Below are 23,825 nucleotides of genomic sequence, written 5' to 3' on the forward strand. Positions count from 1 at the left end.
AGAAGTCCCCAGGGCACTTGATTCTTCTGCCTGGAACTGAAAAAGAAAACAGAAAACTTATGTGGCTTATTCCTCACCTCCTTCTAGTGTTTACTCAATTATCCTCTTACTAATGAGACCTCCTTTACTGCACTGTGTAGTATTACAGCCTATCTCCCTACTTCTCGGCACACAATCACTCTCCTTTCCATTTTGCCTACTACATTCTTACTATGTGATTTAGTATTTCTTCTTTCGTGTTGCCTGTCTCTTCCTTAAATATAAGCTCCGTGAAGGCATGAGGTTTTGTCTCAATTGTTTCATGTCTCCCATGCACCTAGGATAGATGCTCATTAAGCTTTTGTTAGAGCAGAGAATGAAAATGACACCATAGATCGCTGTTCATTTTCACCATTCTGGTAACTCTAAATGACCTCTTCAGTTTTGCCTCTAAGCTGGAAAGGAAATGCTCAATATTTTCAAGAATGTTAAAGAATCACATTTGGAGATAACATCCTCAGTGAGTCCATTTGCTTCAGGGGGGCCCAACATCTGTCTTCTGTCTTCTTTGTCCTGGTCCTATCTGATGGCTTTTTTTCCCCTTGTCCCTGACAGAACATACTGAAATGCACCAAACCAACTAACACTTCAAGCTACATGCATTTGAAGAGCAATGAGGTACGTTTATTAGTTCCCAGCTACGAGTGGCGGCAATTTGGATGTCAGTGATCCCACGGAATGATAACTCCATTCGAATTTGTAGCCTTTGGGAGCATTGGCAGTATGCTTAGCCTCTGGGAGCGTATTGAGCTTGATGGAGTATGAAAAAATATGTATCAGCACTTCAGTGATCGATTGCTGCCAACACTGCCCCCAGAAATTCGGGTGCCTTCTCTTTGAGAGGAAACAAATCACCTTCTCAATCAAAGCCTGAAGGACGCCTTTTTGGCAAGTTGGAGGGGACGAGAAGTGTGCCCTTCGCCGCATGACGAGCTGGGACTATATTACCCAGAGTGCTCTGCGCCGAGTGGCAGCAGCGCTGATCCAATGAAGGTGCAGGACTGGAGTTAATCCGTGTTTGGCGCGGAAAAAATAGGGGCGGGACTTCCAGTCTCGCTTTATGGCGGGCATTTTGGCTGGTTCGGGACTAGTACGCCTGATCAGTAGCTCCCAATCGCTGGGTCCGGTCTGAGGTATCCGGAGGCTGAAAATTCGAGACGAATGTCGTCCTCCCTGCACAAAGGTGAATCTAAGGCTCGGAGGGGACCGCCGGGGTGATCCCAAGTTCCAGGGCTGGGTGTTGTCCTAGCCCCCACCCTCATCATCCGTCACTCCCGCCCATCCACAGGCCTAGATTTCCGAGGCCTCAGAGATGGATCTGGCACAAGTTGGTAGTGAGTCCTTCAGGCCCTCACCTGAACCGTCCTCACTTTTGATTCCTAAAGGCCGAAATATGAGGAGCCTCTTGGGATCACTGCAGCCTGGGCCTGAGCGTCCAGCACCCTCAGGAGGGAGGGAAAGGGCGCTTGTCGGGGGTGTCCCCGTTTCCGAAAGGAACGTGATGAGATGTGGGAGTGTTACAAGCAGAGGGATCACCATAGGCTTAGAGGGGCTACAGGTCCAGGAGTGTTTGGGAAACCTGGGCTCCGTGTTGTGTCTGTACAGAACAAAGTGTGAAGGGGAGTCAAGGCCGGAATGGCAGGTGGAGGAGGCGTACCTAAGCGCTTACGGTGCTTGGAACCATGGAGGCTTGTGAACAGAGGAAGGACATGGTCTGAGTTAGGGTTTTTTAAGTTTCCCTGAAACTGCAAAAGGGGTGATGAGGACAATGAGGCGCAGGGAGGTTGAGTCCTTCCCCAAAGTCACACAGCTGGTAAGAGGCACTACTGAAGACCGGGCTACAGAGTTAACAGTAAGCCCAAGGTCACCTGGTTCCAGGGCTAGGCAGGGGCACAAGGGAGCCTGAGCCCATGGAGCCCTCCACGTTGCTTGCTTCTCACAGTCTCTCTCTTCCCACAGGTTCCATGGCCGCAGAAGTGTTTAAGGACCCTGCACAGGTGAGTGGGGCCTCACCAGTCCCAACCTCCCCCGACACACACATGTTCTCTGGGATTGTGATGCTCTAGGATGCAGACTGCCACTCGCCTAGCCTTTTGGCCTGGAGATTCTTTTGAGAAACACCAGACCCTCAGCCAGGGTTTATACTGAATGCTTCTTATGTCTGGCAACCAAGGGAATGAGGTGTGGAAAATTATCCCAGGCATGTCCAGATGTTTGAAGGTACGACTGAGCTGGAAGTGTTCAGAGAACCACATTTCTCTTTCCTTTATGGCGATCAGGAGAGTAAGAGTTGGGCCTGGAATGGCAGCCTGAGAAGTCGGATGTTTTCCTGGAAGTGATGGGAGCAATGGAATGGGAACAATGAGGTTGTGTGACTCGGGTCTTAAAAGGCTCTCTGGCTGCAGAGCGGAGAACAGATTTTGGGGAGTGAGGGAGGAGGCAGGAAGACCAGGGATGAGGCTACTTCACTAGTGCTGGTGGTGAGTATTGGTGGTGACTGAACCAGTATGGTGGCCATGGAAGTGGGAGAAGTGGTTGAATTCTGGGTCTGTTTTTTAAGTATGGCTGACAGGATTTCCTAATGTTGAGGGTGACAAAGAAAAAGGTATGAGTCAAGGATTATCCCAAGCTTTTGGAAGGAAGAAAGGAAAAGTTAGCAATAATTTTCAGTGGGAATAGCAGGAGTTTTGTTTTAGCCATGTTAAAAATCTGAGATGGTTTATTAGAGTCCACTGGTTGAAGGCATCAAGTTGTCAGCTGGACACAAATGTCTGAAACTCTGGGAGATGGTTCAGGGTGGAGACAGCCAAATGGTGGTGGCTAGTATGTGTATCCAAAAGGAGGTGGAGCTGTGGGTCACATTTGGGAGGAGGAGTCTTCAGGTTATGGTGGTAATGCTATCAGCAGGCCAGGACAGGGAGGGTGGCACCCTAGGAATGGGTCTCTTGTTTGAGCACGTGGTTAGGGGTGGTGTGCATCACAAGCACAACTGAGGGAGAGAACTGGCCATGGGAGGGGATTTGGGAAGAGGATGGTCTGGTGAGTGGTCAAGGCTTCTAAGGGCAGAGGGGAAGTGTAGATCGATGCAGAGACATAGGAGTAATTGAGGAAGCATGATGGTGAGGCTGGTTTCTATTCACATCTGTATGGACTCACCAGGATTTTTTGTGAACTTGGAGTGTTTCAGGCAGGCTGGTGGATTAGCTCAGGGGAAAATGTGGTTCTGATAGAGTCACTAAGCTGGGGAAGGGGAGCCCTGAGGTTGGGCTTTGATTGAGGGTTAGGTTAAAAGAGGAGAATTATGACTAATGAGGGGACAGCAAGTGCAACACAGAAGTGGAAGAGGACCATGGGGCCTGGAGTCTGCATACAGTTCTAAATGGCTGAGGGTGACAAGCAACAGAGCCAGGAAGTGAGGCTTTCATAGCAGGATTCAAGGCTGCCCTGAGCGGGAGGAACCATTGAAGGTCTGGAGTAGTATTGAATCCTGTTTGCATTTACCAAGCATAATCTTGATGCCACGTGGTGAGTGACACATGGTGGCCAGGGAGAGATTTATGGCATGGGGCAGGGAGGTGGTGATGGTGGCTGTGGGGTCTGGAGGTACAAAAGAGGTACATTCTATAGAACAATGTGCATGTGGAAAAGTATGAATTGATGTCACCAGGGTCCTGGTGTTGGGGACTGAAGGATGAAGGGAGGGCCCAAGTTTGGTTGTGTTTGGGAGGCCCCACCTGTGTGACTTCCTGGGAATTGCCTGGCAGGATAGATGGAGCCCTGCGTGGCAGGCCCAGATCTTCATGGCATCTGTGTGCCCACCTGCCTAGCATTGCAGAAGTCCAGACATAGTAATTAATGGAGCTGTGAGGAGGGAGCAGGCACAAGTGACACCAGAACCTGATACCTCATCTGAGTTGTGGAACTGGGGAGAAATATGAGCATAGGGTGGATATGTGGGGATATGTTTGGGGGGTCCTCAAGAGAGAGGCTGTGTGGGTTTTGGCTGGCAGAAGTCCCACCGAGACAGAATGAATTACTTGAGACTCTGTGGAAAAAGTCAAGAGAGCGAGAGGAAGTCGGGAGCCAACTCCACAAACCTCTCAAATGCTCCCACATTTATTGTGTATAATCAAAGGAAAAAGTCATTAACAGTTGCATAATGGTATGCGGGAATTTAGGGAAAGACAGGATGAGATAGAGATTGTAGAATCCACAATGAGCATAAAGGCTTAGTTTATCTTTAGGGAAGTCATTGGGAGAGGGGAACAAGGTACATTCTTTAGATATGTTAATTACAAACCAGATCACCAGACCAGCCAGTTCCTTGTTAGGGGGATAATAGACTATCTAACAGCAGGCACACCCAGCATTTATAGCTGAGGGCCTGGGTCGTTGCTTTGCAATGAGCAGAGTGCTAACTAAAACCTCAACCATGCAAGCAAGGCACTGTCTCTGCTTTTTACAGCAAGGAGACAGGAGTGCGGATGCACAGGCACCTGCTTACAAAGCAGTTACTAAGCACATTTGTTTTTCTTAAAGGTGACAGGCGGCTGGGGTCTGTTACAATTTGTTAACCCAATCATGGGCTCCCACAAGGCTGTTCATGGTTTCCTCTCTCCTCATCATGGCAGGGCAGTGTAACCTTTGAGGATGTGGCTGTGTACTTCTCCTGGGAGGAATGGGCTCTCCTTGATGAGGCACAGAAACTCCTGTACTGCGATGTGATGCTGGAGAACTTTGCACTTATGGCCTCTCTAGGTAAGAACCTCATACCTGCCACAATACCTTTCCCTTTTCCCCAGGGACAGATCAGTCCTTCTCACATCAGGACCATGGATACACTGCTTCCTTCCCCAGGTCCCTGGGGAGGTGCTCTGTGTAGGGCTGAGCTGTTTGCACTGTCCTTCCTTCTTCAGGCACATCCCAATACCTGCTGCCCCAAAGCCTAGAAGGGAAAGGGTCAGGAGTCTTGCAGTTAGACTTTTGGATCCCACTTTGCTTTCCCTTCCTCTGGCCAGGTGACCTCCCTGGCCTAGGTTCTACTCCTTCCTCTAGCTGATGTATCTGCCACGCTAGGAATTCCAGTCATTGACATGGTAACTACTTAGGTGGCCCATGGGCTATTCTTGCAAGATCTTCCTCTGTATTTTTGTGGGGTTTGTTTTTTTTTTTTTTTTTTGTAATATTTAGTTTTCTTTCCTATGGTCTGTCACTCTGAGTTGCTCTGGGCCAGTGCTGGCCACTCACCTGTCCAGTCTTTTCCTTAGAACTTGCATTATCCAGGTACTGTGTTCAACTGAGGGTAGAGGAGAGAGTTATGGGTGCTTCTCAGGGTGGACAGACTCCAGCTCCACAGAATGGACCCCAAGGGTCCCTGGTCCTATTGAGTGGCAGATGAGAGGATGTGACATCAGGGTTGTGTTCACATCATACTATGAGTCTGTTCTGTTTCCACTACTGTTTTGGTGCCATTGCCAGTGGCCACACCTCATTTCTGTTTTTTCTTACCCACTCTTTTTTTTAAGTAAAAGTAGATTTATTAGATTTATTCAGAGAGATACATAATCCATAGAGTGTGAGCCATCTCAAAAGGCAAGAGAAAGGCCATGAGGCCTAGGAGATACCCATTCCATAGATAGAATTCAGGCCTTCTCAAAAGGCAAGAGAAAAGGCCTCCTTACCCATTCTTGACACTTTGCCAACTTGTCATTTCTACACTCTCAGCCCAGTTCAGTTCTCAGCTCTCATAATGGATTCCACATCTCACCCATTCTTCTCCACTGCTCCCGCTCACAGTGTTCTCCACCATTGCCCCATGTATATTGTGTTGTGAGACGTGCACGTATCTTTAAGTAGTCTTTGAACATGAGCTACTCTGATGCAATTGAGTTTTCTTGGACCCAAACACACCCTTCTGCACAGCAGTCCTGTGTCATCAGCAGACAAGTGCTAAAAACCTCAGAGTGACTTGTAGACCTCCTCTTTACACTGCACCTCATCCATTCTCCTTCACTTGGTCTTCACTGTGTCTGTCATTTCCCCCATGCTGTGACCTTTAATGGACCAGAGGACCATTATCGCACAGCAGCTGCTTCCTCAACCTGATTCCAACTCCCTCCTCCTGACAATAATCCTCTGGACTCATGTACACTCATTCATTAGCGTATCAGATGCTCATTTGTGATGGGGTTGCCCCTTCCCACCAAAATCAACTGCACTTCACCTGTATTTCTTTGCTTTCAGGTTATTGGCAGTGGAGTGGAAGATGAGGATGCACCTTCTGAGCAGAGTGTTTCTGTAGAAGGAGTGTCACAGGTCAGGACTCCCACAGCAGGTCCCTTTCCCCAGATATCCCACCCCTGGGAGACGTGTCTCTGTCTTGAAAGACATTTTGCACTTGGCTGAGGAAAGGGGCACACATCCCAGGCAGAAACCAGACACTTATGGGGTATGTGGGAAACAATTCTTTCAGTATAAACCTTCATCAGAAGCAGCACAGTAGAGAAAAACTTTCAGAAGAGATGTGGCAGGGCATTGTTTGTGAAGAGCTACAAATCCCACGTGCCAAGGCCTTTACCTGTAACGAAGTTGGTAAGTGCTTCCTGGTCACTTCTGGCCTCCTCTAGCACCAGGCCACTTACAGCAGAAGAAGCCACACAGCAGCATACCATTTTGAGTGTAGGATGGCCGTTCATGGTGGGAAAAATCATTAGAAGTGTAACAAGTGCAGGGAAGCCTTCAACCATAAACCCACAGCTGTTCAGCACCAGAGAGTCCCCAATGGAAAAAGGACTTCTAAGTTCCACAAACATGGAAGTCTTCATCTGCAAATACACAGCTGTTCTCACCAATGAGTTCACACCAGAGAAAGGCCTTAATAATGCAGTAAATATGGGAAATTCTTTAGCCAAAGCTCCAGCGTTATTGAAAACCAGAGATTTCACACTGGAGAAAGACCTTCTGAATGCAGTGAGTGTGGCAGAGGCTCCTGGAAAGCTTCAGCCTCATTAAATATTAGGTAGTTCACATTAGAAGAAGGCCTTATAAGTGTAAATAATGTGGAGAATTCAAATAATGTGGAGAAGCCAAAGCATCTCCCTTATGCAGCACTGAAGATTACACACTAGAGAAAGGCCTCATGAAGTACAGCAAGTGTGGTGAAGCTTTCAGTTCAAGGTCTCCTCTGATTTATCACTGAAAGCTTATCTGAAGCTAATATGAAAAAACTTCAGGCTAAAAGTCTGTCCTCGTTCAGCATTAAAAAATCCACAATGGAGAAAGGTGTGAGAAGTACCATGAATGTGGGAAAGCCTTCAGTCAAAGATTTTCTCTGATTCAGCACCAAATATTCAACCAGATAGGCTTTATGAGTGCAATGAACTAAGGAAGTCTTCCATCCAAAGGTCTAACCTCATTCAGCGCCAGACAAGTCCACACTGCAGAAAGACCTTTTGAGAGTAGTCAAAAGAAAAAAAGCCTTCAGCTTCAGAAAGCCTTCAGTTGATAGTCTGACCTCATTGGCACCAGGAAATTCACACAGAGGAATCACCATAGACATAAAGGGAATGTGCAACCTCCTTGTTCAGTATAACAACACTAGAGGAGAGCCTTTGTGAGGAAGACATCTGCCTGATGTTGGGTCTTTTAAATGTGAACATCCACAGTGAGGAGATTCTCTGTAAGTTCTAAGTTTTTGGGAAGCTTTCGGGAGCTGTCTTGCGCTTTCTAGCCTGTCCAGGGCCCTTAACAGATTTATTGATTTATTCTACTGCAAGCTTCTGTTGTAGAAACCATCTCACCCTTATACCTGGTAGGGTCTCACAGCGGTCAGTTTCAAGATGCCAACGTGATGTCACTGAACATGGAATGAGAAGAGATGCTCAGTAGCACATCATTATATTCTTTTTCCACCATGCTGATAGAGTTGCCGTAAATTAACCCAAGAACATAGATAAGAGTAAAAATGACTAGGAAGGACAAGCTATGAGTATTTAGTACTTTTAGTTTTCAAACAGCTTTACTGAGATATGATTGACTTAAACTGCACATAGAGGGTACAGTTGATGTTTTTGATATATGTTTGCACTCCTGAAACCAAAATATTTCCTCCTGCTCTTTTTAATCCATTCTTACTAACATAAACCTATTACTACATGGACATACTCTCCCTTTGTAATGTATATTTTCACATATATACTGCAGAGAACCGTTTTGAAGCTCCATGAACTATTCCCCAGTCTTCCATTATTTATCATTTCATGGCCATTCTTAATTCATCTATCCCCACGCTTATTACTGAGTTACTTATAATCTACACATCATGTCATTTAATTCACAAACGCTTCACGATGCATTTCCAAATATAAGGGCTCTATCACACAAAATAAAAATCCTCTAAAATCCTTTCAAATATGTTACAGTGCTCAGTTTTCTCAGTTGTTTCCAAAATATGTTTATTTTTAAGGTGATTCATTGCAATCAGTATCCAAAATGTATCCATATGACTTTCAATAGGCATTTTCATAACTCTCTTAACCCATAGCTGCCATTTACCTCCTTTTTATCCGTATATATTTGTTGAAGTTGCTGAGTCACTTGTCTGTTAGAATTGATCTCATTCTATATTTGGTTTCTTGCAACTTTCTGATTTAACTTACCCTTCTCCCATCTTTTCTGTAAACGAAATATTGACAAGATGTATAATTGGGATCTGCTCCTGGCAGGCAGGTGTGTAACGGTAACACTGGGGGATACACAAATGTGACAGATGTGTGATGGTGACACACTTGGAAACATGGTGTGACAGTATGTTTTGCTAGCACACTGAAGCACAGTCTAGAGACACACAGAAGTTTCAGGTACTAAATGTGCCAGATGTGTAGTGAGTGAGACCGCAGCACAACCTAGAGTCATATACATATATTTGGGGGACTGTGTGTGACAGGTTGTGATATACCTAAGTACAACCTTGGAAGGTTCCCACATATACCCTTGGGACACTGTGTGACAGATTTTGGGACTTTAACACTTTAACACAGCCTGGACCCAGATACACACACAATATCCATAGAGAAAAGATGTGTAACAGACATGAGACACATTCAGCTGACATATGCAAAACATACCGGTGATCTGTGAGACAGGAGGAGATACTGACGCACCACAGCAAGTGTGGTGATACAAATACTCTGTGGAGCCTTGTGAAACAGGCATGTGATGGGGTACCCCAATGCCTGGTGTATAGGCCATATGGCTACAATCACACAGTTCCCATGGGTCAAGTGTGATGAGACAGGAACCCCTGGCTTGGAGAGAACAAAACTCCATCCCTGGAGATTTGCTGATGCACTGATAGGTGTCAGAACAGAGAGCCAGTGTGCCTAACTTGTCATAACTTAGAGACTAACCCATATTTGATGATTGAATGGAGCCCCAAGTAGAGATATTGCAATGTGATTAGTTAATGGTCTGAGGCCCAGCAGATAATCTGGGCAGGAGAGGAATCTGGGAGTTTTAGCCTAGATGAGGGAGCAGACATGTCCTGCGGAAGATAGGTAAAAGTATTTACAACTCAGGGGCCCTCCTGGGGCTGCAGGTTTCCTACCCCCGTCCACCATGCTCTTCCCTCTGTTCTAACGCTGGTTGGACCCCAGTCTGGTGGGCAGTGGACATGCAGTTGGCTGCATGGACAACAGATACCTGAGTGTCACCAGGAAAGGGGCAGGCTCATCTAATCCCTGAAATTAGGTCCATTTCTACACCATAGCTACAATTACATATTCTGTCCTCCATGCCCCTTGCCTCCTCTGTTCCCCATGTTTTGCCCCAGTCCCCTGTCCTCTGCACCACCTCAGCCTCCCCACTTCGCTGAACCCCCTCATCCTCAGGGTACCAGTGAGAGAAAAATAGAACTTCTCAGAATCCTCTGACCACACACAGGATGCAGGGAGTGAGCTGCAGAGAAGAGTACAAGCTGTAGTCTAGAAAATTCAGTGTTGGTTCTGGCTGTGCCCCTTTTCTTGGGCTGTGATCTTGAAAGGTTTCCCTCTCTATAGTTGGCCTCCATTTCCTCAGGTCTAAATGGGAATATTTACAACTCCTTCCCTGGGTTGAGGAGACTAGAGAGATCATGAGTGTGGTGTGTGTCCCCCAGTGCCAGGGCACGTGTCAGCCCCCCTCAGATGCCTTTTCTGTGAGGGATGTGGTGATAGCTCTGCTTCTTTGTTCATGCCTACAGAAATGGGCTCAAGGGTAGCTGAAATAAATACAAGAGTAACAGATAATGGAAATATTTCACATCCTTATTACCAAATTGATAGTGGAGTCATAGGGTTTATATATATAGACCATGGACTAGAGAGAACTAGGTTTAAGAATTGCCTCTGCTCATTAGACTAAGGACACGGTGGACAACTTGCTAAGGTCACTGACCATGATATGGAGAAGATGCTGGTGTTTGCCTCATACCTGTGGAGGATTGATAAAAATAGTAAAACATATTGAGTCAAAATAACTGATTAAGGGCTCTATTGGAAAAAGTAGACAACATATAAAAACAAATGGTAATATAAGCAGAGAGACAGAAATGCTAAGAATCAAAAGGAAATGCCAAAGATCAAAAATATTGTAACACAAATGAAGAATGCCTTTGATGGTTTCATGTGTAGACTGGGCATGGCTGAAGAATCACTGAGCTTGAAGATATGTCTATGGAAACTTCCCAAATGGAAATGCAAAGAGAATAAAGAATGAAAATACAGAATAGAATATCCAAGAACTACAGAAAAATTACCAAAGGTGTAAAGGACACAAAATCGGAATACCAGGAGGAGAGTAAGAGGGAAGAGCAGGAGAAATATTTGAAGTAAAAATAGCTGGGAATTTTCCAGAATTAAGGACTACACTGAACCACAGATCTAGGAAGCTCAGAAAACCCCAGCAGGATAAATACTAAAAAAAAAATCTACACAGAGGCATGTCATATTCAAACTTCAGAAAATCCAGTAAAAAAGAGAAAATCTTGAAAGAAACCAGAAGAGGGGTACAAAAAGCAATTTATCTATAGAGGAACAAGGGTAAGAATTATATTAGAAATCATTCAAATGAGAAGAGAGTGGAGTGAAATATTTAAGAAAGAAAAAAAAACGAGTTTTGTATCTAATAAAGTTATCCTTCAAAGTGAAGAAGAAATGAACTCTCAGATAAACAAAATCTGAGGAAATGCCTTTCAAGAAATGTTAAAAGACATCCTCCAGAGAAAAGGAAAATGATATTAGGTAAAAAACTCAAATCTCCATTAAAAAAAAAAAAGGAAAAGTATCAGAAGGAATAAATGAAGGTAAAATAATTATTTTATTTTTTCTTATTTTTAATTGATTTAATAAGTAACTTTGTTCAAAGTAATAATAAAATATATTGGGTATTTATAACATATGGATAAGTGGAAGTAATGTTAGCAGTGTTATAAGGGACTGGACAGAGGATCTGAGAATACTGTTATAAGGTACCTGCACTACCTATGAAGCAGTACAGCATAATTTGAGAGTGGGCTTAGATTAGTAGTAAGTATATATTGCAAACTCTGAAGGAACCAGTAAAAAAAAAATTTAAAGTATAATCAACATGTTAAGAGCAGAGAGAAAATGGAAAGATATAAAATGTTCATTTAAAATCAGAGAAGGCAGGGGGGTGGGAAGGGACAGACTGGGATTTCAAAATGCAGAATAGATAAACAAGATTATACTGTATAGCACAGGAAAATATATACAAGACCTTATGGTAGCTGATAGCGAAAAAAAATGTGATAATGAATATATGTATGTTCATGTATAATTGAAAAATTGTGCTGTACACTGGAATTTGACACAACATTGTAAAATGACTATAACTCAATAAAAACAGTGTTTAAAAAATCAGAGAAGGCAGGAAAAAGTGGGAAATACTAAAAAAGAACAAGTATAACAGGTAAAAACAGTTATAAACATGTTATTAGTCCAACTATATCAATAATTACTTTAAATGTAAATGACCTAAATACACCAACTATAAGGACAGAAACTTCAGAGTGGATAAAAACACAAGACCCTATATATTATCTACAAGAAACCCACTTTAAATATAAAGACACTGATAGGTTAACAGTTAAGGGACAGAGAAAGAAATACCATGCTATCACTAACCAAAAGAATGCAGAAGTATCTATATTAACATCACTTCAGAGGCAGGGAATTTCCCGTGTATAAAGGGGGAAATTACATAATAATAAAGGAGTCAATTCTCTAAGAAGATAATGTGGATCCTTAATGTGGATGTTCCTAACCACAGAGCTTCAAAATGTTTGATGTAAAGAATACTAAACCCAACAGTAAGAAAACAAACCACCTCAATTAAAAAATAATAATAAAAAACCCCAGTTGAAAAAAGGGCAAAAGATCTCAACAAATACCTTACCAAAGAAGATATACATAGGGAAAACATGCGTATAAAAAGATGTAACTGTGGTGCTTCCAGGAATGGTGAACCCCTCTGGCGGAATAAAGCTGTTACAAAAAGTAGACAAAGTGCTTAGTGGGTGGCCAGTGAACTTTCTTTATGCTGTGAGTTTAGCTGTGATTTAGAAGCAGTTTGTTACAAGCTAAAGCGCTGGGGAGATGCAACACGGTGAAACTTTGTGCTCGACACGGGAGCAAGGATTTCTGTTGGCATAAAGCTTCCAGAATTCACCGTTCGGAACTTTATTCCTACCCTTAACCTGTAAATGAACATCGTTTTAGTGTTTGTGGGAAATACCAGCCATTAGAGACTAAAAAGACTTTTGTTCTCAGTCACCACAGGAAGAGATGAAGATACAAACACAGTTTTTTCTGAGACAGTTTGCCCTTTTTCCGTTCTCCACTCTCTGGACAAAGGGGTCTTGACACCTGTGCATCCAGCACTCTCACATTGATCCATCCCCCCCCCCCACCACCCGGTGGCATCAGTGGGAAGAAAAAAAAGATGCAAATCATATGTTATTAGGGAAATGCAAATTAAGACTATAATGAGATACCCACACACATCTATGAGACTGAGTAAATTTTTAAAAACCTGATTAATACCAAATTCTGGCAAGTACATAGAGCAATAGGAACTCTCATTCTTTGCTACAGGGAATGCAAAATGGTATGACCACTGTTATGGGTCCCCCCAAAATCATATATTGAAGCCCTTACCCCCCAGTGTGACTATATTTGGAGATAGGGTCTTTAAGGGGCTAATTAAAGTTAAATGAAGACAGAGGGGTAGGGCGCTAATCTGATAGGACTGGTGTCCATGTTAGAAGAGGAAGAGATACCAGATCTGTCTCTCTCTCTCCCTCTCCCTGTGCGCACATAGAGGAAGGCGATGTGAGCACAGAGCAAGAAGGCTGCCATTTGCAAGCCAGGAGCAGAGTTCTTACAGAAACCGAATATTTTTCAAATCTTGATCTTGAATTTCTAGCCTCTAGGGTGAGAAGATAAATGTTTTTGAGTTAGCCACCCAGTCTGCAATATTTTGTTATGGTAGCCCAAGCAGACTAATGCAGCCACTTTGCAAGGCAATTTGGCAATTTCCTAAAAAGTTAAACATAGTTTTGCCATATGATCCAGCAGTCATGCTGCTGTATATTTTCTCAATTGAGTTGAAAACTTATGTCCACACAGAAACTTGCACAGTAATGTTTCTTGCAGCTTTATTCATAATTGCCCAAAACCAAAAGCAAATAAGATGTCATTCTATATGTGAATAGACTAAAAGAACAACAAAAGCACACACACAAAAGAAAATAAAACAAAACTGTGGTACATACATATAATGGAATTCAATGATTTTTCTAAAAAATGAGTTATCAAGGCACAAAAGACATGGAGGTATTTGTCTTTCTCCATCTGCTTTTTCACTTAGCGTAATAATACCGTTCATGTTACAAATAGCAAGATTTCATTCCTTTTTATGGCTGAGTAGTATTCCGTTGTGTATATATACCTCTTCTTTACCCATTCATCTATTCATGGACATTTAGGTTTCCATATCTTGGCTATTGTACGTAATGCTGCATTAAACATAGGGGTGCATGTATCTTTTTGAATTGGTGTTTTGTGTTTTTCAGATAAATACCCAGAAATGAAATAGCTGGGTCACATAGTAGCTCTGTTTTTAAGAGCAATCTGCATACTGTTTTCATGGTGGCTGCACAAATTTACAGTCCCACCAACAGTATACAAGCGTTCCCTTTTCTCTAACATTTGTTTTTTTGGGTGTTTTTTTGTTTTTTGTCTTTTCAATAATAGCCATTCTGACAGGTGTGAGGTTATATCTCAGTGTGGTTTTGATTTGCATTTTCCTAATTATTAATGATATTGAACATCTTTTCATGTACCTGTTGGCCATCTGTATGTCTTTTTTGGAAGAATATTCAGATCCTCTGCCCATTTTTAAAATTGGGTTGTTTGGGGGGGGGGTTTATTGTTGAATTGTATGAGTTCTTTACATATTTTGGATATTAACCCCTTATCAGATATACTGTTTGATTTCACTCATATATGAACTCTAAAAAACAAATAAAAACAAACTCATAGATGCAGAGATCAGATTAGTGGTTACCAGAAGGAAAGGGGGATGGGAGCAGGCAAAATGAGTGAAAGTGATCAGCTCTATGGAGACGATGGTAACTAGGCTTGTGGTTGTGATCACTTTGCAGTGTATACAGATGTTGAATTATAATGTTGTACACCTGAAACTTATTTTTTAAAAAAGAATCACCTGGAGGGCTTAGTTAACATAGAGGTTGCTGGGCCCCATTGTCAGAGTCCTTGATTCATTGAGCCCAAGAAGTTGCATTTCTAGCAAGTTCCTATGTTGTACTGATGCTTTTGGCCCAGGACCACACTTCAAGCATGACTTCTGTAGACCAAGCTATTTGCATAGATTATTTTCTGCACAGGTTGTAGTGCTAAGTGGATATGATGAAATACTAATGCAACACCAGGGCAAAACAAAACAAAATTCTGCTTCCTTTCTACAATTTCATTCTAATTAACATCTATTCTCTCTTGGGCTCTCTGAAAAAATCTTTTGCTGTTTGTATTTGTAGCCAACACCAAAATGAGCTTGATGCAAGAGTTTATTACGTAGCCCAACATTTCATTTGTAATGGCAAAAGATTTGTCTTCTTTCTCTAAAAGAGAAGGGGTGGATTTAAGAGGCACAACAGTTAAATGTGATGTTTGGATTTGTTTGGATGATGAACTGAACAAACCAACAATAAAAAAAAGCCATCTTTGGTATAATCAGGAAATTTTAAGTATGGGCTGAGTATTTTAAGGAATCTTTTTTTAAAAAATTAGGTATGATAATGGCATTGTGGTTATATTTTTTAAATGTTCTTACCTGTGGGAGATGAATACTGAAGTAATTATAGGATTTTCTTTAAACTACTACTGAAACCAGGAAAAAAAAGGAGGGGACAGATGAAACAAGAGTGACAAAAATTAGAATAAATGTTAAAACTGAGTGACGATGTACCTGGGGATTCATTAAATTCTTCTCTTTATGTATATTCTTATATGAAGATTGCTAAGTGAAAGAAGCAATATGAAAAGGCAATTGCATGATTCTGATTATGTGACATTTGGTAAAAGGCAAAACTATAGATACTGTAAAATCTTTGGTTGTCGGGGAGAGGGGGAAGCTCGGAGGGATGGATAATTAAAGCTCAGGGGATTTTTATGGCTGTGAAACTATTCTCTATGATACTGCTATATATTTGTCAAGACTCATGGAACTGTGTAACACAAAGAGTGAACCTTAATGTGTGCAAATTAAAATAACAATTTAGGAAACAGAGGGATCCCAGAAAATAATGCATACTGCAGCCAGAGAATCTAACTGTATCATGAATGTATGAAACAACCTTACAGAGGGAATGGGAAAAAGGTGCTGACCTAAGTAAATTTGGAAATGAATGGGATCTATAAAACTAAAGGCAAAATGAACTGCAAATATGAACTTTAGTTAATAAAGTTGTTCCTACAGGAGTACAGGTTAACAATTCTAATACTGCTTTACATGTATACTGGAATTGAACCATTAAGTAAATGGATGGTGGATGGTAGAACCCCAGTGTCTTACTGTTGGAGCAGGAATTTACAGATAAGCAAAGGAAGGAGACTAGAATGATCCATGTGGTAGTGGATTAGAGTGGCGACATCAGTAAGAACTCATGTTGAATATAGATATGGATGGTATATACATGGATTAGTATATGTACATATATTTCTTTGTTTTGTTAGCCAAGGAGGGCTTAAAAGCAGTGACACCTCTGTAGCAGTGAGCACACCTAGTGCTCAGATCTTAACTCTAATACAATTCTCTAATAAAATGAATCAAGCTCCTTGGAGAAATGGCTGAGTCTAGGACTGGGGCAATATGCATGGAGCATCTTTAATGCCAGAAAGTGGGGAAAGACTCCAAAAAAACCCCACACAATAATGGGAGCATGTCAAAGAGACACAGGAACCAACTGTAAGAGATAGAGATAGATATATAGATATGTAACTATATATATGATTATAACAAAGTACAAAAGTATATGAATACCCACTGATATAAATAGATTATTGAATAAGTCAGTGAATGGGGAATAAAAGGCAAATCTCCTGAGATGAAGAATTCCAAATAAATTAGTAGATATCAACCCTAAAGGAGAGGAAGCATAACTCCCCACTCCTTAAGAGTAGGCTGTGCAGAGTGACTTTCAAAGAGTAGAATACGGACAATGGGGAAAAGAGTAACCACAGTGGAGAACCCTGACAAAAACTACTTCAACCAAGTAATCAAAGTCAGCATCAACAGGCAGTCATAAATCACGTAGATAATATGTCCCCTTCTTATGATGTGATAAAAATGGCATTCTGCTTCTGTGATCTTCCTCCCCTAAACCCACAGCCCCATGAGAAAAAAACCCATAATCATGAGAATAACAGTTAAGTTCCAGTAGAGGAGCATCCTACAATATACCTGACCAATACTCCTCAAAACAAACTGTCAAGATCACCAGAAACAAGCAGTCTGAGAAATCGTCACAGGCAAGAGGAGTCTAAGGAGACATAAATAATGCAGTGTGGTATCCTGGATGGGGTTTTAGAACAGAAAAATGTCATTAATTAAGTATTAAGGTAATCAGAATTAGCTATGGACTTTAGTTAATAATAATATATCAATATTGGTTCATTAATTGTTACAAATCTTATGTAAGATGTTAATAATAGGGGAAGCTGGGCAAGGAGGTGGTAAATATGGAAACTCTCTAGTATCTGCTGACTTTTAAAACACTTTTATTATGGTATGATTCCTGTACAGTAAACTACACATATTTCAGATGTACAATTTGATGAACTTTGATAGATGTATATACCCATGAAACCACCACCACAACCAAGATAGCTAACATTTCTATTACTCCCCAAGAGGTGTGAATTTCAAATTCCCAATTTATCCCTTCCCACCCCCTTTATCCCATGGTAACCATAAGTTTGTTCTCTATGTCTGTGAGTCTTTCTGTTTTGTAGATAAGTTCATTTGTGTCCTTTTTTTTAGATTCCACATAAAAGTGATACATGGTATTTTTCTGTCTCTTTCTGACCTGCTTCACATAGAATGACAATCTCTAGAACCATCCATGTTGCTGCAAATAGCACTATTTTATTCTTTTTTATGGCTGAGTAGTATTCTACTGTGTATATATATACCACATCGTCTTTATCTAGTCATCTGTTGATGAACATTTGGGTTGTTTCCATGTCTTGGCTATTGTAAATAGTGCTGCTGTGAACTTTGAGGTACATGTGTCTTTTCAAATTATATTTTCCTCTGGATATATGTCCAGGAGTGGGATTGCTGGATCATATAGTAAGTCTGTTCTTAGTGTTTTGAGGAATCTCCATACTGTCTTCCACTGTGGCTGCACCAATTTAGATTCCCACTGACAGTTTAGGAGGGTTCCTTTTTCTCCACACTCTCTCCAGCATTTATCGATTGTGGACTTTTTAATCATGGCCATTCTGACTAGTGTGAGGTGATATCTCATTGTAGTTTTGATCTGCATTTCTCTAACAATTAGTGATGTTGAGCATATTTTCATATGCTTGTTGGTCTTCTTTGGAGAAATGTCTATTTAGGTTTCCTGCCCATGTTTTGATTGGGTTTTTTTTTTATATTCTGCTGACATTTTCTGTAAATCTGATACTGTTCTGAAAAATACAGTCTACTAATTACCAAAAGAAAGAAAGAAAGAAAGACTTCCAAACTCTTAAACACACACACTTACACGCACATACACACGCACGCACGCGCACACACACAAACACACTGAGTCCTTACATAAGCCATTCACTCCAGTGTTTGCTTTTGCAACATTTTCTCTATAATTCTCACAACAACCTGGTGAAGTGGGAACTATTACTATATCTATAGGGAAGTTGAGGCTCAAAGAAATGAAGTGTTTTCCCCAAGGTCATGCACCTGGCAAGGTTTTGTTTCTAGAGACTGGACTAAAACCTGGGAATCTTGAGTCAAGACCTGGAACTTTAGACACTTCAACACAGCACGTGAAGCCCTCAGCATGGTGCTGACACAGTGAGAACTAGTGAGGCTCATATGCTGCTGCCATTTTTGTTGAAATTTTTGTCACATTTTCCCATTCTCTGACACTCCAGAGCACTTACTGTCTGCACCTTACAGTCCTGTGGACTGGTCCTGACCTTGTGTCCTCCAATGGTTTCCCACATTGACTGCTTCTCTCTCTCTGACACAACTGCCTTATGTCCAAAGGCAGCATCTTCCTCCACATCGAGCACAGCACAGAGCTTTGTTCACTAGGTGTGCTTGGTGATTAAGGTCTTGGTTCTCTCTGCATCTTTAGCAGTAACCAGGCAATAGGCTCTGGTCTCATCCAACAGTGCCAAGGTCAACATGGCTGTCTCTGTTTGACTTTCCAGGTATCGATGACCTTCAAGTACTTGGCCATGACCTTCACTTGGGAGGAGTGGGGGCAGTTGGATATGGCTCAGAAGACCCTATATCGGGAAGTAATGCTGGAGACCTGTGGGCTCCTGGTCTCACTAGGTAAGGCTCACCTCCCTCCTATGTGGCGAACCTGCACCCTCTTTCTTCATTTTACCCTCTCACTCCAGGCCTGACTGGTAGACAAGGCCTCTGGAGTCACCCTCCTTTCCACTCATAACTCCTGCTGTGTTCCTGCCTCACTTCTTCTTTCCTGGTCTCCCTGTGTTCATCCAGGCACCATGAGGAGCCAAAAAACAGGAACTGAAATCAAGAACTAAACCAAGCCCATGCACTCTGATACCTAGCATAGGCTAGCCTCGGTCTGAGGCCCTGATTCCAGAGTCTCACCAGAGCAAAGCTAAATGGTCAAGGTTTGTTAGGTTAGGTGTCTCCATTATCCAGGGAGCAGGGGCTGGAGATGAGTGGCCATTCTCTAAAAGATCCATAAGTCAAGCAGGCCACCCAGCAACATTGAAACTACACAGCCTCAGCTTAAAGGCTTCTTTTTCCCTTGATTCTTACATGTCATTCCTTGCTTCTGAAAGCCTGGGCCAGAATCTTCTGCTGATACAGGAGATGATGTTAGAGGGTATGCAGACTTATCAGCCGGCATTGATGGATATCTGAGAAAGCCATTCCTTTTCCCCTTCTCTTTCCTGCCTTCTGATAGTTGTCAGGAGAGTCTTAGTTTAATGGGAAATCTTTGATGCCTCGTCTAACTTTGGCTAATTTCCCTCTTCAACAGAAGGAGCAGCCCCTGACTCACAGTGTAGGGCAGGACACATAAGCTTGCAGGGACTTAGAGCATTATTCTGTTGTGTTTTCATTGTTGTATTTTGATGGTAGCCTATTTGTGAAAACTGAAACTAGTTATACCATTTATAAGTGATACAAGATTCCCTTTCTGAAGAAATCAATTTAAGTAAACAAAATGTGGGTCAACTTTTTTAAAAAGCAGCTTACAGCTAATGTCCCCTGAGCACTCACTCCCCATGTCAGGCCCTCATCCTAGAATGACTCTTGCTGCTCCAGTAATTTAATTCCCACAATGTCTTTTGCTCACTCTGAACCAAACTCTTTCCCGTCTAGGAAGCTTCTGTCCAAAGACAACTATGATAATTTTTAGGATGAGTTGTTATTTGAATATGCTTGTTTATTTGAGGTATAACTTACATTCAGTAAAATGTACAGTCTTCATTGTCCAGCTCAATGTGTGCATTTTACTGTGTACCTGCTCATGTGACTTCCACCTAGATCAAGCTTTGGAGCATTCTCTCCTTCAGAGCAGGTGTTCCCCACTGTCTCCCAGTCAGTTTTCTCCTAAAGACACCACTGCTGATCTCCAACCCCAAATATTGGATTGGCTCGTTCTTGAACATTATATGATTGGAATCACACAGTGTGCACTGCTTTGTGTCCAGGATCTTTCACTCAACATCCTGTTTGTGAGATTCATAGCACAAGGATTAATTTCTGTCCTGAGACTGTTGATGCAGATGGCCCCTGGTTTATACAGATTCCCTTTGCCTCACTTTGCACCATCACAGATCATAGCTCCAGAATAGCAGAACACCCAGCATTTCCCAAATAAAACGGAAAGAGGTCAGTCAAGTATCAGTTGATTTAGACCAGTGCTTTTCAGTCTTCCCTGGGCACCTGAATCACTTGGAGAGCTTTTAAAGCATTCGTGTCCAGGCTTCTTCTGCAGAGATTTGGTTCCATTTGGCTCATGGTGAAAACCAGGCAACCCCAGGTGGTTCTGATGCCCAGGGAGGTTGAGACACTGACTTAGGTTAATGAGAAAATAGCTTCTGGGGTGAGGGTGTCACCTTCCTGGAGTCCCAGGGTTGTGTGTAAAGGGAAGAGTGGCCCTGAATTGGATCCTGTGGGGTGGAAATCAAGGGTAATGGGTGTTAGGTAGACAGCCATCACTACCCTCTACAGACCTTTGGTCCCAGGATGGTGTTTGTGTTCTTGGTTTCTAGGTGACAGGTCAGCATTTTCTTTGCAGGCATGGGAGCGGCCTCGTTCCAAGATCTCATCCTTGAATATCACACTGAATAGAGAGGTTCATTGGTGTCTTTCCCAAACACTGCTGTCCTTTGTTTCCATGGTCAGGGTATCCTGTTCCCAAACCAGAACTGATCCACCTGCTGGAGAATGAGCAAGATCTATGCATGGGGAAGAGAGGCCTCTCCTAAAGTTCCTGTCCAAGTGGGTGACCAATAGCCAGCAGGTTGGGGTGGAGGGTCACTGCACCCTGCAGACCAGTGGGGGACCACTGGGAAGCCTCTTGTTGTAACTTTCCCAGGGGCCTGCGTGGCCATGGAGCTCTCTGACCTGTCCTCCTACCTAGTTACACTCTCCCACGTTACTTGGGGAGGAGTAGGTTGTATTTTCTAAATGTCAGGCTGCAGGCTCCGTATCTTTGGGAGTAACACCTAGCTTTGTCCCTCTTTAGCTTTGTGATCACAGGGCTGTTGAATGATCTCATCAGTGCTCAGAATGCTAACTACTGTAACAGAGAAACTCTAATCTCAGCTACTCAGCACAGGGAGTTTTGTTTTTATTTTTTTCTTTTCCTCATTTATGCCAAGATCTGTAGGTCAGTGAGAAGCTCTGTACCACACAATTATTCAAGGAACCAGGTACCTTTTATTGTCAATATGTGGCTTAATTTAGGCTTTCCTGGCATTATCTGCCCAGCAGAGGGGACAGATGAGAGAGGAATGAAAGAAGTCATACTCATTTGTACACATAACATTGCCATTTCCACCGCATTGACATTCCACTGACAAAAACCAGGGCTTTGGCCACACCTGAATTCTCAGAGGCAGGAAATGGTTAAGCTGTGTGCCCAAGGAGAAGACCAGGTGGGTTTGGTAAACATCTAGTTGGTCTGCTATACTCAGCCTACATTTAGAAAATGATAGAAATGACACTGGCTCATTTTACTTCATTGGCTTGTTTGAGAATGTAACTAGAAAATACGTAAACAGCATAGCATAGTGCCTCACACATAGTCAGTGGTTCAAAAAAGTTAGCTATTTGTATTGGAATTCTGTGTGCAGTAATATTCATCATAATGAGTAAGAGTAATATCACACATTTTCTTCAGGCTCAGGTGGAAAGAGCCTCCATCAATACCTCCATTTTATACTCTGTGTCCCATCTTCTTTATCCATTTGTCTGTCCATGGAATTAGTTGTGCTTTGAATGAAATTTCAAATTCACTGATGAAAATTATATCCCTCATGAAGGGCATTTGGGGCCAATAAAGATCACTGACTGCTAACTGGAACATTTCTCTCATGTTCATCTAATGTGTAATAGTTGATGTATTTGGCTTGAAGTATATCCTTTTATTTTGTAGGTTCCTTTGCCTCACTGTTCTTTAGGTGATAATTTTTTTTAATTTCTTTTGATTGCTTATTAACAATCCAAATTTTCTTTCTTCTAGTTTGGCAGTGTATACTCTAATTCGTAGTATTGCTTAAGCTGAAAGTCAGAAACACTTAACATAATGGAACAAAGAGTTTCAAATACTTTACCTTCTTCCTGCACAATGTTAGGAGACTTACAACATTAATCAAGGTGTCCCATCTCAATACGTATATGTTATTGAAGCTGTACATGATGATTCTATCATCGTAATAGAATATTATTCATGCTTTATGCAGATAATGAGCATTTTTTAAATCCACAGATGCACCTCTCTCTTGGATCCTCATTTCTTCTATCATCGCAGATCTTTCACCTGGGATGACCTTTCATCATCATTAAATAGAAAATCCTCAAATAAGAAGTTCGTTTTATGCAGGTTAATTTTACATTAAATTTCTCATTTATGACATGAAGTAGTTCGTTTCACACTCTTGTTTCAGAAACCCTGTAGCCGTGTTTAGAGAGTTGGGTTAGCAGTTATTGCTTCAGCAATGTGAATAGGCCCCTCCACTGTGTCCCTGAACCACAGCTACATGTTCATAGCCTCCACATCTGATGTTAGGTTAGGAACAGAAATTCTAACATTGAAATGGAGGCAGTGATTGAATGAGCTTTGGGATTGTCACATAAAAAGGATAAGAATATTACGTATGTAGGAGAAATAATACAACAGGCATCTGGTGGCCAAATTGATAGGTTGTGCTGGAAACTGGCTAGGTGCTAGGCAACCCCTTTTCCTCTTCCTGGACACCCAGCTGCCCTTATACTTAATTGACACTTGCCATTGCAGGTTCAGGTGATGGGCTGATGAAGTCCTGATGAGGGCAATACTTGGTGACCCTGAGTCGCTGCTCATCAGACTGTGCTGTCACATAGTCAGATATTTACACCCGGTGTGGCTGCCCTGAGGGCCAGAGGGGAGGGAGGAGGGAGGCGATGATCCTAAGAATTAGAGATGAACAATGACTTGTCAACTGCTGTCACATTCTTGAAATCATGTCAATTCCACTTACACTTTGGCCTGAGGGCGGTGAGACATAATGCTCTCAAGTGTTGAGTCACATGGTCTGTAAGAATTCATCTCTTAGACAATAGGCCTGCCTGTAGTTATGAAACCCTTCATGATCTATTTTTAAGAATAAAAATGTTCAAAGGAGCCAAATGGTACAAATTAGGTTTTGCCCATGTTGAGTCTGATGTTCCAGAGACCCCTGAGTGGAGGTTATGAATAGGCAGGACTAGACACACAATTATGCTGG

At 42.2% G+C, this 23,825-nt stretch overlaps 1 long non-coding RNA gene across 1 annotated transcript; it reads left to right on the top strand.

The window, feature by feature from the left end:
• Positions 1-1,091: 1,091 nt before the first annotated feature.
• On the top strand, positions 1,092-22,975 carry LOC116665706. Its single transcript, XR_004322356.1, has 6 exons — positions 1,092-1,222; positions 1,999-2,036; positions 4,671-4,797; positions 6,283-6,354; positions 19,056-19,182; positions 22,829-22,975. It is a non-coding gene; the product is annotated as an uncharacterized LOC116665706 (long non-coding RNA).
• Positions 22,976-23,825: the final 850 nt, after the last annotated feature.

The sequence above is a fragment of the Camelus ferus genome, chromosome 9 (genome assembly GCF_009834535.1).
Source record: "Camelus ferus isolate YT-003-E chromosome 9, BCGSAC_Cfer_1.0, whole genome shotgun sequence".
Lineage (NCBI taxonomy): Eukaryota > Metazoa > Chordata > Mammalia > Artiodactyla > Camelidae > Camelus > Camelus ferus.